Source organism: Camellia sinensis, chromosome 7 (genome assembly GCF_055761805.1).
Source record: "Camellia sinensis isolate YWXY chromosome 7, ASM5576180v1, whole genome shotgun sequence".
NCBI classification, from domain to species: domain Eukaryota; kingdom Viridiplantae; phylum Streptophyta; class Magnoliopsida; order Ericales; family Theaceae; genus Camellia; species Camellia sinensis.
In genome coordinates, this window is record NC_138967.1 from 92311323 (window position 1) to 92323239 (window position 11917).

Consider the following 11917-nt stretch of genomic DNA (forward strand, 5'->3'; position numbering starts at 1 on the left):
AGTTTTTCAACTAATACGCTCATAATTCGATCGAAATCTGCACAAAATTCATAATTTCAATCGATTCCCGACTGTTCAACCATTGAAATCGTCCAAAATGGTGTCAAATCGGTTGGATTGGCTCGGTTTGCTCGAGTGATTTAGTTTTATGAACACTCCTAATGGAATGAGATGTTTGATGTAGAACACGTCGGTTGTGCAAATGAGATCTTTTCACAATCTCTAATGGCCCAAATTTTTTGGCTGCCAGTTTATTGTGCTTGTAGGCAGAAAACTTGTCTTTTGTGAGAACAACCTAAACAAAATTTGTGGACTTCCTATAGGTTGCTAATAAGATTTTTTGCTTTTTCATTGATACGCTTTCAGTTTGGCACAGGTGCCAAGTCCAATGGAGCTCGTGGTTGATAACCATAGTTAACATAAAAGGGACTAAAATCAAAACTTCGATTTTCTGAAGGGTTACAAGTGCAATTTCTAGTCCAATGATTTCAAATGATCCCCTACCAAACACAGCAATGAATTTCCCAAGGAACAATTAACAACTCTCATTTGACTGTCACTTTGAGGATGATAGGCACTACTAAAGTCAAGCTATGTATTATACAAACAGCTCCAAAAATGATTGAGAAATCGGCTATCCTTGTCTGACACAATGGATTGTGGTAGCCCATGTAGGCAATAGACTTCTCAAAAATACAATTGTGCTACATTTATAGCATCTATTGTCTGCTCGATGCAATGAAATGGACCTTTTAGAAAATTTGTCCATAACCACATAGATGGAATCATAACCTCATTGTGTATATGGAAGCCCCAAAACAAAATCCATTCTAACATCAATCCATTCTAACAAAATCCATTCTCACCAATATTCAACTGCCTTAGGTCCATGTTGGACAAGAGGTTTCGCTTTCACAAAATGAGCAAAATTAGCTCTGGCATGCCAATAATGACTAAGATGACACGATTAGGAAACTCAAGGTCGATATTGCTAGTTTGTCAATAATGACTCAAATGACAAAAACAAATTTGGGAGAAATTTAAATAAAGGAGTACTTTTCTCCAATTTCCAAATATCTGGATGAGTTTGATTGCATATGCCAAGTACTTGGAATAAATTGCTTAGGCATCGATAATAGTTTGAGTTAAATTACGAACGTAACATCTCTAGAGTTAGGTTGCAAAAAGCCATGAGTGTGTTCACAGCCCAAATATATTAATTACATATCATTAAAATAACACAAGCCTATGATCTAACTCATCTTATAAGTCTGTAAGCAAACTAGTCCGGTTTACACGCCAGCCTCCAAAATAATGGCAACTTAAAAGGGTAAATACAATTAAGCATGGGTATACATGTATAACTCTGTAAAAGATTTGAATATATGGCATGGCCACCCAACTTTATGCTTACAGTGGTGGAGTACCTGTAATTGTAAGGGACGAGCAAAGATTAAAGCTCACTAAATAATCATCCAAGACATTGAAAATGAGTAGCCAATATATTAAATGTTAATAAGGATGATGCCATATTACACAATTATCTTAAAATTCACATACAAAGATCAATCGCTCAAATATTATAAAATTCAACGTAAAATCAATACCACCCAAAAATCAATGAAACATCTCGATAACCTAGACAGACCCTATTGAGTCTAACTAGAACACAATTGTGTCTTTAACCTAGGCGACTAGTCCCTAATCCCGTATTTATGGTTTACTAGACCAATACACTATGGGAAAGCTAACCCCGCGTGGGTTTTAGGGGTTGTCACCGATGGTATGATGCGGCACCAATCCTTACTCCAATGCACACAACTAACCAAACAGTGGAACATCGGTGCATTTGTATTATTTATCACAAAAGAGGCCTAAGGAATTCCATTGTTAGGTTATCTTTGGGACGTTCAGGTTTAATGTGCTTGTTTTGAACATTGGTGCATTTGATTTATTTATCACTAGTAAATGGACTTTCTATTGTTAGGTTGGCTTCCCATCATTTGTTTTGTTGTGGAATTTACTTGTAGATTGGAGAATCTAAAAATAGGATTCCAGCACATACAATTTTTTTAAAGATTTGGTTACACGTAGGGTTTAATATCTTAGATCATAAATGTGGTGCATTTTAGTGGACTAATCATTTGGTCAGACTAAGTGTCCAGTCTCGAGTCTTGACTGCCGGAAGTTGGAGGGGCATCAAGTTACGAGAAATTTTGATGTCATCAAACAATTGGATAAAATAAAAAAATAAAACCTCAATTTTAAATTTTTTTAAACTCTTTTTTCTTTTTTTCTCCTATCTCTTTTTATTTTTCTGAACGTTCCCATTATGTGCCCCATGGTACACGATTCATAAATTGCTCTTTTGTGTTCGTCTTACCTATGTTTGGAATTTGGAACCTGTGGGATTTTAATTAGTATTGTTCATGTAGAAATTCGTACAATTTTTCCTTTTTGTGGTTTGAACTTTTTTATAAGCCAGCTAATCTAGTTGTTTGGAGATGATTTGGTTTATAAATGTGTTTCGTAGCATAAATTAGATGTCTCTGCTTTTGCTTTTCTGTAAAAGTTTTTGTAAGATGCTAACTTCTAAGTGTAGATGAAGATGAAGTTTAGAAGTTGAGCGGCATGAATCAAAGCATCTGAAGTCTTGGGATTATCAGCTATATGTTTCAAAAGAACAGCTTTGGGGAGACTTCAATCCTATTTACAATATATAATTATCTTGCTCGAATTAATGTTTCTGTAAAACATAATTTGCTACACTGGATTTTTAATTTAGTTAACTAGAAGTATTTAACATATTTCACTGTTGCATTACTTCTTGTGAAATTAGTTTGGTTGATTATTGTCTTACGAGTACTTAGCAATGTTTGACTTGGATATATTGGGAGATTTAAATTTTAGGGGGAATTATATTTTTCACCTTTATAGTTTGACTCAAATTTCAATTTGATTCTTACACTTAAAGTTCAGTTTTAATTTGGTCCTTTTGTCTAAAAAACTGTTAATTTTTTCATGCACTCCTTGCGAGACTTACACGTATTACAACATTATAAGTTTTAGTGTTTAATTTGAATGGAAGGATCAAATTGAAATCGGATTTAAAAGGCAGGAATCAAATTATTTAAATTAAAATGGTAAGGACTAAAATGAAATTTGAGTCAAATTAGAAGTTTAACTTATCTTATCTTAATCAACATCTCTGTGGTTTTTATAGAGCAATCCTACACATGCAACGAGTACTAATTCGTAGAATTTTCCTTAGATGTGAAGAAATTCTAGTTTTCTGAGCCTACCATAATTAAATCCCTTCTTTTTTCAATTGCTGCTTACCTGACAAGTTGATACCTAATCATTTTTATAACGATTGATTTCCCATATAACCTAAGTGGCGACGTCATTTCCTTGATTTTATGCATGCAACACTTTGACCTCCTTAACCGTAGATTAAAAATTGTATGGGCTACTTTGGATTCTTTGTATGTGTGTAATGTGTAATTGGCCAAGCAAGGAAAATATTTTATTGTTCTTAATGATACCAGTCATTGTTTGGGTAAGCAGTGTCTTGTTTGGATAATACTTTATTTGCTTCACTATTGGAATGAAATGGAATAACATGATTATTCTATTAAAATATCTATCATCACCTTTGATTCACCAAAAAAATAATAAAAAATACACCATAAATTAAATCATCATTCACATTATAAAAGAAAGTCTAAGGAATAATTATTTTAACTTGTTTTAGCGAATCAAACAATTCCTAGTTGTTAGACTAAGTCCAATAAATTGTACTTTTAAGTTTGACTTATTTACATAATAAATTGATTTCGAACGACAACCATTGTTGCTATAATGCTATTGCTATTGCTATAATTTGACAATAAATAGTGTTATTTTGTCAAATTATAGCAATGGTGCTCTAATGGTCATTTGTTATTTTAGTAAATCTTAACTAATTTTTTCTCCAAATTTGTAGGTGTTGTTTGGATATAGATTTTTTTTTGTAATTTTATTTTTGTTTATTTTTTATCTTTTGTGACATTTTTTTATCTGTTTGTAAAAAAAATTATATATTTATATTATTTCAAACTAGACAAATATAAAAAATGAATTTTTTTTGAAAAATTAGAAAAAAAAATTTAAATATAATTCACCCATCAAAAAATATATCACTATATATTTAATAAATTTTTTTAATTATATATAAAAAATAAACAATCACCGCTCAGTCATAGAAATTCGAAATATCACTGTTTGAAAAAAACAACCGTTTAAAGATAACTGTTGTTATTGAATTTTTTTTTTTTTTTTAAAACCAAACAGAACACAACGGCTGTTTTATGGGCAGAGTGGGAGATCACAACCGTCCACGTCTAAAATGTTCAATGGTTGAGATGATTATCTGGAATCATCCAAACCTCTCCTCTCACTCTCATCACACTGTCTTCCCTCTCCCAGTCACTCTGTCTTCCCTCTCAGTCTCCTCAAACCGATCTCTCTCTCTCTCTCTCTCTCACACACACACACACACACACACACTCGCACTATCTTCCCTCTCCGCAAACTGTCTCCCTCTCTCTGACTCTCGCTCTCTCACTCTCGCACTGTCTTCCCTCTCTTCACCGATCTCTGTACTCTCCCATCTGTCTCTCTCTCGCTCTCCGTCTTTATACACATCATATATATATATACACTTTGATTTTTTGTTTATTTTTCTGTTTGTTGATGTGGAGGCGATCGCGATTTTTCAAACTGAGGTCTCGCGATGGCTTCAAACCGGATCTTCAAAGAACTCAAGCATCTCCAGATCTTCAAACAACTCAGGTCTGTGCTCTCCGATTTTTCGTAATTATTTATTTTGATTTTTGGTTTAATTTTTGTTCATCCAACTATTTTTGTTCATCCATTTATTTTATTTTGATATTTATTTTGATCTGCAAAGAACATCCATCTGATTTTGGTTTGGTTTATTGTAATAATATCCATCTGATTTTTTCACTCCATTTGGATCAACTGATTTGGTGATAAATGATTAAAAAAAGAAAAGAGAAACCGAATTTGGGTTTGTCAAATTTATTCTGAAATTTGTGAATTTGGCAAAAAAATTGTATAAATTGGGTTTGATTCTGATATGTGGGTTTGATTCTGAATTTGTTGGATTTTCTACTGTTTCAAATCTGTTTCTTCATTTAAATAAATTGGGACCTTACTGTTTCTATATTGGGACGTATATTTTAAAATAAATTCCCCATTTAAATGACGTTTTATTGCAAAAATGTCATTGCCATGTCATTTTAGCGATAAATTTTGTATGAATAACAATTTGCTTTCTCATATGGTCTGGTATGTTTTATTATTTTATAAATATAATAAATCCTCACTTCTAGCACAGCTGAGTATAAACTTGGATTCTAAGAGCAACTCCAATGGTTTTTCTATTTGCCTTGCCAAAGCTAAAAAATAACGTGGCTTCACAAATGCACTACTCTAATGGTGTGCCATTTGCCATGCCAAAAAATGGCAAAGTCAGCTGTTTTTTTGAACCTCCAACTGTTAGTTTCACAACTTCTACAAATCAAAACTCTACCATAAATTTTCAAACCACAATAAATTTATAAAATTACAAAAACTCAATAAAGATCCGTCTAGAAATTCAGCTTTCCAAATTTAATTTGGAACCCTCAAATTTTTTGAATATGGAAAGTTTCTAGATTGTACAAAATTTTAGAATAATTTAGAACCCAAATTTGAACACAAATTTAGAACAATTTACAACCCAAATTTGAATTTGGCATTTGGTTGTGCCAAAATGGCAAGTCCATATTAGAATGGTATAACCAAAAAAATAAGTTTTGTGCATTGTAGTAAGCCAAAAAATAATTTTGACAAAGCTATTTCAACTTGAGCCATTGAGGATCTATCTTGCAATTTCAAAAACGGTTGTGAGTTTGCTAAAAAATTTCCAAGCTATAGTATTTTATAAATAACTAGAAGGCTGAGAGCACATAATTTGTGGTTGAAAAAAATCATGTGCGTTACCAGGCAGTTGAAAAAATATTTTAAAAAAATTTGAATAATAGCATAGCTGACTCTTGTGGGCATTTTTAATATATATATATGTATGACATGTCTGCACTAATTTAATTGTAAGCTTTATATTATATATTATAATATTAAGGGTACACACATAACGTGTGTATCATGACAATTGTTTAAAGTAATTATATCTCATAATTATGACACTTATATTTGAAGTAGTTAAATATGAGAGGAACAATTATCAAGTTTAGAATTACTTTGGAAATTTTTTTTCTTTTGACAATTTACACTAATTTATTCATAGGTTTTATATAATAGAATAGATTAACAACCAAAAAGGCCGGTTATGATGGGAAGGATTTGTATCCAATTCTCATAAATGATTTGGACTATCTAGTCAAGTCATTGGGGTCTATTTCAATGATATGAATCATTCAACTTCCAATTTCTTGTATGTAGACTATTAATTAAAAAAAAAATCAGATATATTTGGTAATTATAGCTATGTATTTTCATCATTTATTTAGAGAAAAAATAAATAAATGAATGATAAGTAATTAAATATGATTAAAATTATCGAACAAAATAAATTTTCTATGTGAATAATTTACATATAAATATCAAAAGAATAAATAAATCAGATTCTCAAAATGGGCCAAAAGAATGAATGATCATATTATCAAAATGGGTCATGCGAAAGTTCCCCCAAAGGTGAACTTGATGAGTGGAAGCCTTTTTCCGTTGTAATTGAAGGAAAACCCTACCCCTCTCTTTGGGCGAGAATTTAGTGGTAGGAAACCCTACCCCACCTTTTGTGGGTGTGTGTTTTTTTGTTTTTTTTATCTTTCACTGCGAGTCCCTGTCTCCATGGCCGACTGAAGAGAGAATATCAAAGAGGAAGTCTGAGTATCAAAAGAGAAAAAAGATTGGTCCAGGAAAGAAGCAACTGGTCGTTCTCCTTGATGGTATATATTTGTATTTCTCTCTCCGGTTCGCATGCAATTCCTCCTTATATGTAGTTATAGAATTGCACAACAAAGAAACATGTAACCAGCAAGTAGCAACAGAGTGGTTATGTTCACCTTGCCTCGCCTCGCCTCTATAACATTAAAAAAAAAAAAAAAAAAAAAAACCAGAGAACTAAGAAGACAACAATGGAGCATTAAAAATCACCTTTTTCCTTTGAAGTTATCTGAGCTAATTTAATAATGTGTCATACAAAAGTCTACATTGTGGTTTCGTGGTGCCTATCTTGACATACTTCCCATTTGATTGCATTAGGGCTTCCCACTCCTTTGCTTAGTGCCACAGGCATTTGAAGCCTTCTCAACCCAACAAATATGCCCAACAAAGTAAACGTTAATACATAAAGAAAAAAAATTATGCTTATGGTTCTAGCTAAATTTTTTTCCCACTTAACAAATGTCCTAGTTGAAAATTAGTTCCAGTGACTTCCAATAAAGAATGTTCCATATGCTTCTTTGTTATATTATTGGTTTTGTAAATAGTAAATACTAAAAATCTGTACAAATACAAAAGAAGCAGGACACCTACTTCACAGTAATAAGAAAGAGAGAGTATAACAACAATAATTGTTTTAAGAAGCTGACACACTAATTTTGAAATTAAAAATTATAAGAATCCGATAAGAAACTGTTTTCATATCACCGAATACGTGATAAAGTATTATTGTTCTTCACTATTTTTTTGTTAATAAACTGACACACTTATGCTTGGTGTTCATTCTGTAAGCCAGTATCCAAAGGCTACCTAATGTTTTGAATTTTCTTTCATCATTCAACTTCATGACTGGTATGGTCCTAGCTATTGCAATTGGAATTTTTAATTAATTAGGCATTTGTCATGAAGTTAATTGCTTGATTCATTGTTAAGAGGTAATTTATTGGTTTCACGGATTAAATTATAGTTTCTTTGACGTGTATAACGTTGATTATTATGCTAATTGTGGTCATTTAGGTTATCGCCTTCGTGGTGGAGTGAAAAGCCTGCCAAACTTGTCGGCCTAGGTATTAATGAACCTGTTTGCTTTATCAACATTTGATGCATCAGCCAAAAAAGTAATTAATTAGCTTGAAGTAATCAGCAAATTTGCCGTTTTAAATACTAACTTATCTAATGGGTGTACAAAGTTAGTAATCAAATTTTAATTAAATTCATTGAATAGGATTATGGGAGAAAGAAGAAAATTTTCACTCACCCACTTGACACAAATACAATCACAAATACTGCCACCGACATTGTAGCCATTTGTTGAGATACTCCATTTGATCTTCTACTTGATCGAACTTAGCAGCTAAGAAATTGTTTAGGCAGATAGAATTCGATGTAGTAATTTTGATTATCACTCAGTTGATTAGTCTAAAGCTTTTATAACCTTTGTTTTTGCACTAAACAATTTGGTTATTGTTACGAAACTAATTTTTCGCAATAAGTAAATTTATTGTGATGAAAATTATTTTGTCCTTATAGTTCACAAATTCCATGGTAGGAAGTTTTAAAGCCAGTGGAAGTTAAATACTGCCACGAATTAGTTTCATCACAATAAATTTGTTGCAATAAAGATTAAATTAGGACATATTGTGACAAACTATTTTGTAACAATAGGTAACTGTTAATTGCCACAAAAATATTGTTGTAATACGTTGTTGAGTACTTGAAGGAGGGCATGCGGATCTCCTGTGCTTGTGGGCTCGTCCCTCTTGTTTGGCTTCTTGCTAATGGGGGCTTCTATGATCCACATCTAAGGAGGGTTTCCATGCATTGTTCACCCTTCCTTCCATTTTCTTTTAATGAGAAAAAATATATACATATGATTATTTAAATATGATTGTTACAATAATTAACAAAACAACTTGGATTATTAGTTAGGTCCAATCAATATTAGGGATAAAATTATAATAAAGAATTAATTATTGAAAATTTTGAAAATATTTATCCATCTGAGTATTATTTCAAGTTAAGTTGGACGAAATTTTTTTTTATTCCGTCAAACTCTAATTACTCCAAATCTTATATAACATTAACCAATTTTCAAATAATAGATGGATGATATATACTATTTTATTTTTAAAATTTGGATTATAAAATGCATCTTTTTATTTTGTTATTTTTTAATTAAGGGAAAATATTATTAACAATCATATTTTTTAATTAATAGTACATCTACTATAATAGTACATCTACTACAATGGGATACAATATAATCTCACATGATATATAATAGTACATCATCTACTATAAAATTTGAATATTGAGACAAAAAGGGTTGTTGAGAAAGTTCGGAAGAAGAAAGCCAATGGAAAATTTGAGCCATTGGTTTGAATTTTATTTCTTTTGTTTTCTTATGGTTTTTCATCAACTGAGCTTGGCATCATGTTGCAATTGGTTCTTTGCAATATTAAGAGGAGAGGGAATAGAATGTATGTAGTCAGATATTATATGACTTGCCCCCTTTTCTCTTATTTTATGGAGGTATTCCTTTTTTAATAGATATTGTATGACTTGCCCTTTGCATTCCTTTTCTTTAATGGGTTGATTTTCAATTTGAAATACATGTATTTGTTGTGTGTGTATGTGTTCCATTGAGGTTTACTTTGGCAAAGAGTTTTACACAAAGGAATTGGTTTTGATCTTCTGATTTACATCACTTTTTGAATAATGTTGTTGTTTTCTACCTTTGGTTTGACATCTTTTTGTTCAATAGGATTGGAACAACCCTTTACTTTTCCCGGGTAGCATCCAAGCTTACCCAATCTAAGGGGCTTGGAAATAGAGGGTTCCAAGATTTATGATGAAGATAAGGGTGCTAAGATGAATGGGAACCATATAATGGCCTTTGTTCCTCTATGGATGCTGATATGACAGCATTCTAAAAGTCACTTGTCCCTATTGAAGAGCTTGATATACATTGTTGAGCTCATTTCCAGACAACTTAAGCTTTTGAGCTTGATGTATATTATTAAGCTCATTTCCTAACATCTTAAGTTTTTGGGACTAGTGGTGATCTAATAGTTCCCCCCTATACGATCAATACATATGGTATGTACTTGTGTCTATGTGGACCTAAGAAAGAGAGATTTATATTTTACTTTTAACTGTTTTAAATTATAATACTAAATTCCAGACCATGTGTCCATTTTTTCTAATTGACCTTGAGATAAAGACTATGATCACTTGGACTATCTTAGCTTGAAACATCAGTGCAGAATGTTAAGTTGACCTTCTTAGCCCTGCAATCATGCATCAGGTTTCTTTACTATATATTGATTCTTTTAGCTTTGATTCTCTAAGTTAAGTTCATGCAGCTGCATTCATCTTCGTATGTGCACTCAAGTTTGAAAAACTGATGATAACTATAGGGATATTACAATTTAAGACACTAACATTTTCATGGGATTCATTAGTCTATACTTTGGTGGTATAGTTATTGTTTAGTAGAGTAATTTGTTACTCGTTAGTTTAGTTTTATGAGTTCACATCTGCTACATGTACTGTTGGTGATGTGGGGAACTGACGTGGTTATTTTTGCAATAAAACTGCTAGATCCTTTGCCGGTCTATTGAATCAGAACCTTTTAATTTTTTGTCATTGTATGCGTTATTGAGAAGATTTAATTGCCTTCATATCCTTATTGTACTTATAGTTTGTTGGCTTTGTCAATGGCCTGGATTTAGGAGATTAAGTGGTAGCACTAGAAGTATGTTAACTATTTATTGTGGTTTGTTATTCTAATTTGTTACAGAGAGTTACCTCATTTTAGAGTTACTGATTTTGATTTAAGATGGCTGTTGATCCAGATACCATAGTATGTTTTATCCTATACCTCCATTTTGTAGAATATTTTATCCATATTATCTTATAGCTAACTTTTTATCCATATATTTTGTTTTTATTATATGACTAGCTTGCTAAAGCATTTGAAATACAATTTTTAGAAGGAAAACGAATTGAGGATTCAAACATGTATATTGGTTACCTTGGAAGTACACAAAATAGTATAAAAGTGGTGTACCACCTTGAGTCACAATCAAAAGATTTATAATGGTGGTACGATTTTGCGACGAGTCACTGCAGCCCGTATTTACTGAGAGTAATTGGAAAGTGTCAAAGTAGTTTTGTTGTTTTCACAGAGGTGGTAGAAGGAACTCTACACGATTGGGTGAAGAAAAGCCCTCTCATTGATTCTAAGTATCCTGAAAGGTTGAGTAAGTCTTTTATTGGCATCTTGGGGTAAGTGCATGTCTATGTCATCTTTGCTATTTATCCAAGTAATTCATTCATTTGTTTTTTTGTCTTTTCATTCAAATTTTTTTGGTCATTTACTCTGTAAGGATATACTTAATGGCATCATATACTTCAGATGTATTGAGACAACCACATAGAGAAATTTGTGCAAATAATGTCTACTTAGTTAATGGAAATGCCAAGTTGGGCAAAGCTGTAAATCCTGAGTGGTACGAGAAGTCATTGGGGGATGACATTGACAAATTCTGTGGTATGGTTAAATCTCTCTTCAAGTCCAAATGGTCTAAATTTCCCTTTGTTTTGGAAAGTATAGTATTTCTTTAATTATGATTTTTTAAGTATTGTATAGTGTTTCTATTATATTGATTCTCACGGTTTTTGTTATATAAGCATTTGATGAATGTAATTAATCATCAGATCTTGTTGATTTTAGATGCAAGATACGAGTATAGGCTAGTTGCCTATTCTCTTGTTAAACACCATTCTGGCATCGGATGATTAATTGCATTCATTAAATGCCTGTATAACAAAAAGCGTGAGCATCAATAGGAATAAAAACACTATACAATACTTAAAAAATCATAATTAAAGAAATACTGTACTT

The 11917-nt window shown here is 31.8% G+C and overlaps 1 long non-coding RNA gene across 1 annotated transcript; it reads left to right on the plus strand.

Annotated features, from left to right (window-relative positions):
• Positions 1-4332: 4332 nt before the first annotated feature.
• On the plus strand, positions 4333-9579 carry LOC145795204 (uncharacterized). Its single transcript, XR_014335681.1, has 2 exons — positions 4333-4833; positions 8026-9579. It is a non-coding gene; the product is annotated as an uncharacterized LOC145795204 (long non-coding RNA).
• The last annotated feature ends 2338 nt before the right edge of the window (positions 9580-11917 follow it).